The 5,548-nt window shown below is 43.1% G+C and overlaps 1 long non-coding RNA gene across 1 annotated transcript; it reads right to left on the bottom strand.

Annotated features, from left to right (window-relative positions):
• Nucleotides 1-817: 817 nt before the first annotated feature.
• On the bottom strand, nucleotides 818-5,450 carry LOC111557228. Its single transcript, XR_002737081.2, has 2 exons — nucleotides 5,048-5,450; nucleotides 818-1,520 (listed from the first exon to the last, which is right to left on the bottom strand). It is a non-coding gene; the product is annotated as an uncharacterized LOC111557228 (long non-coding RNA).
• Nucleotides 5,451-5,548: the final 98 nt, after the last annotated feature.

The raw sequence follows: 5,548 nt of genomic DNA, 5'->3' as shown, positions 1-5,548 counted from the left end.
AGTAAATTTCAACCTCTTTCTTGTCAACAAACTCTCAGAATCCTCAGATATGAAACAGGTTCCTTTTTTAAGTGTAAATATATTTTACACATTCATATTTGAGATATTTATTCATCTTAATTGAGTGATGACAAGGAAAAGATTATTTCGACTTGGGTTAGTATATAAGTGTGGAGTTGGGATTTATGCAGCTGCAGACTTATCGTTAAGTAATGAAGCTTAAGCTTCAGGACCCTTCATTTGCAGAGGCCTGGGAAGGATCCCAGCACTGTGTTCTCATAAGCAATTATCTATAATGTTTGGAGCAGAATAACTTTACTGTAATTGGTTAAGGCTGTTGCCTCTTCCTATGCCTTCTCTGCTTCCATCACACTTCCCCATGTGTCAGCCATATTGCAATGAGAACATGTCCTACAAGCTGGCACCAAAAATATGTGGACAGGGGTGCCTGGGTAGCTCAGCCATTTCAGCCATGTCATGACCTCATGGGTTTGTGAGTTCAAGCCTCACATTGGGTTCTGTGCTGACAGCACAGAGCTTCAGATCCTCTGTGCCCTCTCTCCTGTGTCTCTGCCCCTCCCCTGCTCACGCTCTCTCAAACATAAATAAAAACATTTAAAAAAAAACCAATATATAAGACAATGGAGGGGAAGTGACAGGTGCAGTCAGAAGCTCGCCTGAGGAGCATTCTTCCACTAATCAGAAACACAAAACCATAAGGAGAAAATTCAGTCCTCCTCAGTGCCCAAGCAACGTGGAACCCTCTCCAGTAAGGGATACACTTAATAGTGAAGTGTAGACAGTTATAAACACACGATACATTTTGTTTCCTTTTTTAATGAAACTGGTTTCGATTAGGATTCCTGTGTTTGCAGGACATAAGCCTATAGCAGAATCACAAAGAGAATATTTCTGGATATGAAGTCACATGTTTTTTACGCATTCCAGCTACCAATAACAAAAATTTAAAAATTCCAATCAACCATGCCAGAGGAAAGACTGCCTTTCAATTCTCTCTGTAAGCGATATTACAAAAGTATTATAATCAGATGTATGCAGTCAATAAATGTAAAAAAATTACAGACGTGATTCAGGCAATTAATGAATGAAAATACCAAGTTTTGAAATTTTGTTCAGAGCATTTGTCAGCTCTTTTAAATTTGTGAATTATCATTTATTTTATCATCCAGAAAAAAACGTTTACTTTTTACCTAATTTTTGTTGGAAGGTCATTTTCCATGGGTCTCTTGTGCTTCTGCAGATCTTGGAAGCAGGGGCACTGACTTTTGTTCCTGACCATCTTTTCAGGGATGTTTGTAGAGCAGATGACCTTGGAAGAATGAGATCCTGGCTCCCTTCAGGACAGAAGGAGGACCTGTCTGCTGACCAGTGTAATCGACACAACGACTCCCTCCTGGCAGGCTTGCTCGCAGCCCCATTAACATCTGGGATTCCCGCTGCGGTGCAAACCCGATTCGGCACAGCATCCACCTGGACCCAGCCCCACAGCACCTGTGGGGCTTGGGGACAGAAGAAACTGATGTGAATACGACATTCATGCTGCCCACTGTGCTGGGAATAATAAAGTGATAAGGGAAACTAATAAAATGCGTTCCGCGGTTGGTGGGAATATAAATGGGTTCAGCCACTATGGAAAACAGTATGGAAGTTCCTCAAAATTGTTTATAATAGCCAAGACATGGAAACAAGCCCCGTGTTTATGGACAGATGAATGGATAAGAAAATGTGCTACATGCACATACACAATGGAATATAATTCAGCCTTTAAAAAGAAGGAAATCCTGACATTTGCAATAACAAAGATGGACCTTGAGGGTATCAGGCTAAGTGAAATAAGTCAGAGAAAGATAGATACTGCATGATCTCATTCATATGTGGAATCTAAAAAAACAAAAGTCAAAGACACAAAAAACAGATTGGTGGTTGCCAGAGGTGGGGCTTAAGGTGAAATAGGTGAAGGGTACAAAGTTCCAATTATAAAACAAGTAAGTCATGGGATGTAATGTACAGCATGGAGATTGTAATTAACAATACTGTGTTGTACATAAGAGACTCTTAAATACAGAGAACAAACAGAGGGTTCCTGGAGGGGTTGTGGGAGGGGGGACGGGCTAAATGGGTAAGGGGCCCTAAGGAATCTACTCCTGAAATCATTGTTGCGCTATATGCTAACTAATTTGGATATAAATTTAAAAAAATAAAAGAAAACAATAATGTGTTGTATATTTGAAAGTTGCTAGAAGAGTTAAAAAACTATCACAAGAAAAAATATTATAACCATGTGAGGTGATAGATGTCAAGTAAATTTGTTGTGATCATTTCACAATGCATACAAGTAGCCAAGGATTATGTTTCACACCTTGGACTAAAACAAGGTTATATATCAATTATATCTCAACAGAAATGGAGGGGGAAAAACTGTGTCTTGGCAGGAACAAGACTGAGACCTGCTTGCTTCTCTACGTGTCCATGATTTTGACCCATGAACCTCCTGTCTTCTGCCAGCATCCATAAAACTTAAAAAGGGACCCTAAAATTGTCAAGCCCCACAAAACCTGGGTCTACTCTCAGTTTTTAGATGATGCTTTTTTTGTATCAGTCTCCCTGTCCAACAGAAGGTTACTTTGGCTTCCAATTTGGGGAAATATATTGCATTTGGTAATCTTCTCTAGCTAGTCTGCCCATTGCTTTCCCTTCATAGCTTCCCTCGCACAGCCCAAGTCTGAACAGCAGGAACATGAAATACTTGTATGTCATGAGCAGTTGCCAGGCACATTACAGGTAATTTGTTATGGATAAAGTACGTTCTTTTAAAAAGATTAGGGCTGATTCAAGCTTACCTCTATAATGTCATATTTGTAAGCATGCATTCCTATATTTGTTAAGATTCCTTCAGCTTCCAAATATGAAAAAACCTAACTCAAAAGTCTTAAACAACAACTGGATTCATTGCATCGTGGGGTAAGATGTTCCTAGATGGGGTGGGGGCAGGTTGTCTCCGTGGTTGGTTAGTTCGGTGCCTTCCCAACCACATCGCTCCACTCGGCCATCTACAACCTGTCAGCCAGCTGTCTTCAAGACAGCAAGACGGCAGAAACTCCTGTAAGGATTATAGCCTTCACACAAAGGGTCTAAGGCAGAAGAGGAACGATCCCTTCCTTGGGTCTTTTTTTGAAGAGCTACAAACCTTTCACCAGAAGCCCTTTCCTCCCAAAGATTTCTGTGAATTTCTCATTGACCAGCCTTTGGTCATATGCCCTTTCCCAAGCCACTTACTGGCAAGGAGGGTTGAATATGAGTGATTGAGATAAAACAACATTCTCCCCCTGTTCCTGATGCTTGGGCAAGCTTTACCTGAAGCCCATGATTTCACAGAGCAGTGTGAGTGTCTGGACAAAACGCAGAGCTCTGCTAGCAGGGAAGAGTAACACAATCTGATTCCCACCCTCTTTATGATGAATGCTTTCTGGTATAGACGGTACTCTCTTTGCAGGCTCTGATAAGCAGAAATTCCAGTTACCACAATTTAGTTAAATGACACCATTTCCCCAACAGTTCAAAATTCCCTTGCCACAGTATATTAACTATGAGTAATCGCATAGAGCACAAAGTTCCCAGCTAGCTCTTGAGCCCACAGATCACTACAAAGATGCCAGCTGTGCATCGGAATCAGTGACCAACAACATGCCTGTCAGGACATACTAAAGAACAGGATGGACTCCCACCAACGTATGGTATGGATGTCAAGACTGACGACACCATGCATTTGCCAAGAGGGATGCACTTGCTTCTCAACACTGCTAAATGGTAAAGGGGGGGGGGGTCACTACTCTCATTCCTAAAACAGAGGAGAGAAGTCCACGGTTCAAAGTGGTCACTTGACTGTGAATGATGGAGCTGTGTTTAGAATTATAGAGATGTGGGGTCCTCGGGTGGCTCAGTTGGTTAAGCATCCAGTTTCGGCTCAGGTTATGATCTCATGGTTCATGAGTTTGAGCCCACGTTGGGCTGGTTGCTGTCAGCACTGAGTCTGCTTCAGATCCCCCCCCCCCCGTCCCTCCCGACTCTCTCTCTCTCTCTCTCTCTCTCTCTCTCTCTCTCTCTCAAAAATAAATAGAAAATAGGGGTGCTTGGGTAGCTCAGTCAGTTAAGTGTCTGACTTCAGCTCAGGTCGTGATCTCACAGTTTGTGGGTTTGAGCCCCACGTCAGGCTCTGTGCTGACAGCTCAGAGCCTGGAGCCTGCTTCAGATTCTGTCTCCCTCTCTCTGACCCTCCCCCCGCTCATGCTCTGTCTCTCTCCGTCTCTCAAAAGTAAATAAATGTTGAAAAAAATTTTTTTAAATAATGTTTTTAAAGAATAAAAAATAAAATTATAGAGATACAATCATATTTTAAGTGTCCTAAGAACTAGTAAAAAAAAAAAAAAGAAAAAATAGTGATTGCTTTTGGAAAGCTAAGGACTCTTGTATAAATGTAAACTTCCAATTAATTTGTGGGCAATGTAAGATTTTTACAAATCAGGTTTGTAGGGTAACATCCACACGTACTACGCATTACCAAACCCAGTTCTAAATAAAGCTGAAATTCGGTGGGTTACCTGATCATTCTCAGCAAATGCGCCAGGTCCTATCATATTTAGAACCCTGTGTTCTGAGGCGCTCAAGTTCACGCTAAGGAATTTACTAAACAAATCCCTGGCAAGGGATCCCTCGCAGCGATTTTCTGGATCCTTAAATCCTTTCAAATAGAAATGGCAAAACACCCTGCCTGAGTCCATAATTCCTGAAGTTTTGTAGTGTCAATCTTGGAGTTTCTGACTACTGTTTGAGGTCTCACTCTCTCCCCCAAAGAAGCATGCCACTTATTTATATCAAAAGTTAAATGGAATAAAAACTTCCGGACTCTGAGTGAGGCAGCAAAGCTGGGCTAAAAATACCTGATTTCGTGTGTCTTCTATGGAAAAGACACGACATTTGTTCCTATGAAAGACAGACATGACAAGGAAAGACGAAGAAGTTTACCTACCATGGGGAGAAAGGGGGGTTGGCTTGTGATTGGGCCCAGGCCCAGGAGCCTCCAGGTGGCAAGGTGTGACGGACAAGGCCTGACTCGGGGGACTTGCGAGAGTCCCGGCAACATTTGAGTTTGCAGCAGTAATTTGGGAGACGTTATACTGAGAATGTAACAGGTTTGGGGGAGAGATGGCTAATAAACAGCCATGGTGTTTGGGGACTGGATTTAGTGAAAGAAGAAAAAGGAGGGGTGATAAAGGGAAAGAAGGGAGGACGAAGAAGTAAGAGAAGAAAACAGAGTCGACGGAAAGAAAAGGGGGAGGAGAGCAGTGAAAACAGAACAGCAGGGATACAAGACAGCAAAGACAGGTGCATACAAGGAGAAACCGGCAACGGCAGACCCGGCTCGCAGGGCGCGCGGTCCTCCCGCCGACAGGAGGCGAGCGAGCGCCGGACCGCCCGCCCCTCGCAGGCCCCACGCCCCGCCCCGCCCCGCCCCGCGCCTGCGCTTCCT

Source organism: Felis catus, chromosome D3, assembly GCF_018350175.1.
Source record: "Felis catus isolate Fca126 chromosome D3, F.catus_Fca126_mat1.0, whole genome shotgun sequence".
In the NCBI taxonomy this organism is placed as follows: domain Eukaryota; kingdom Metazoa; phylum Chordata; class Mammalia; order Carnivora; family Felidae; genus Felis; species Felis catus.
This window is presented reverse-complemented; position numbering and strand designations above follow the sequence as displayed.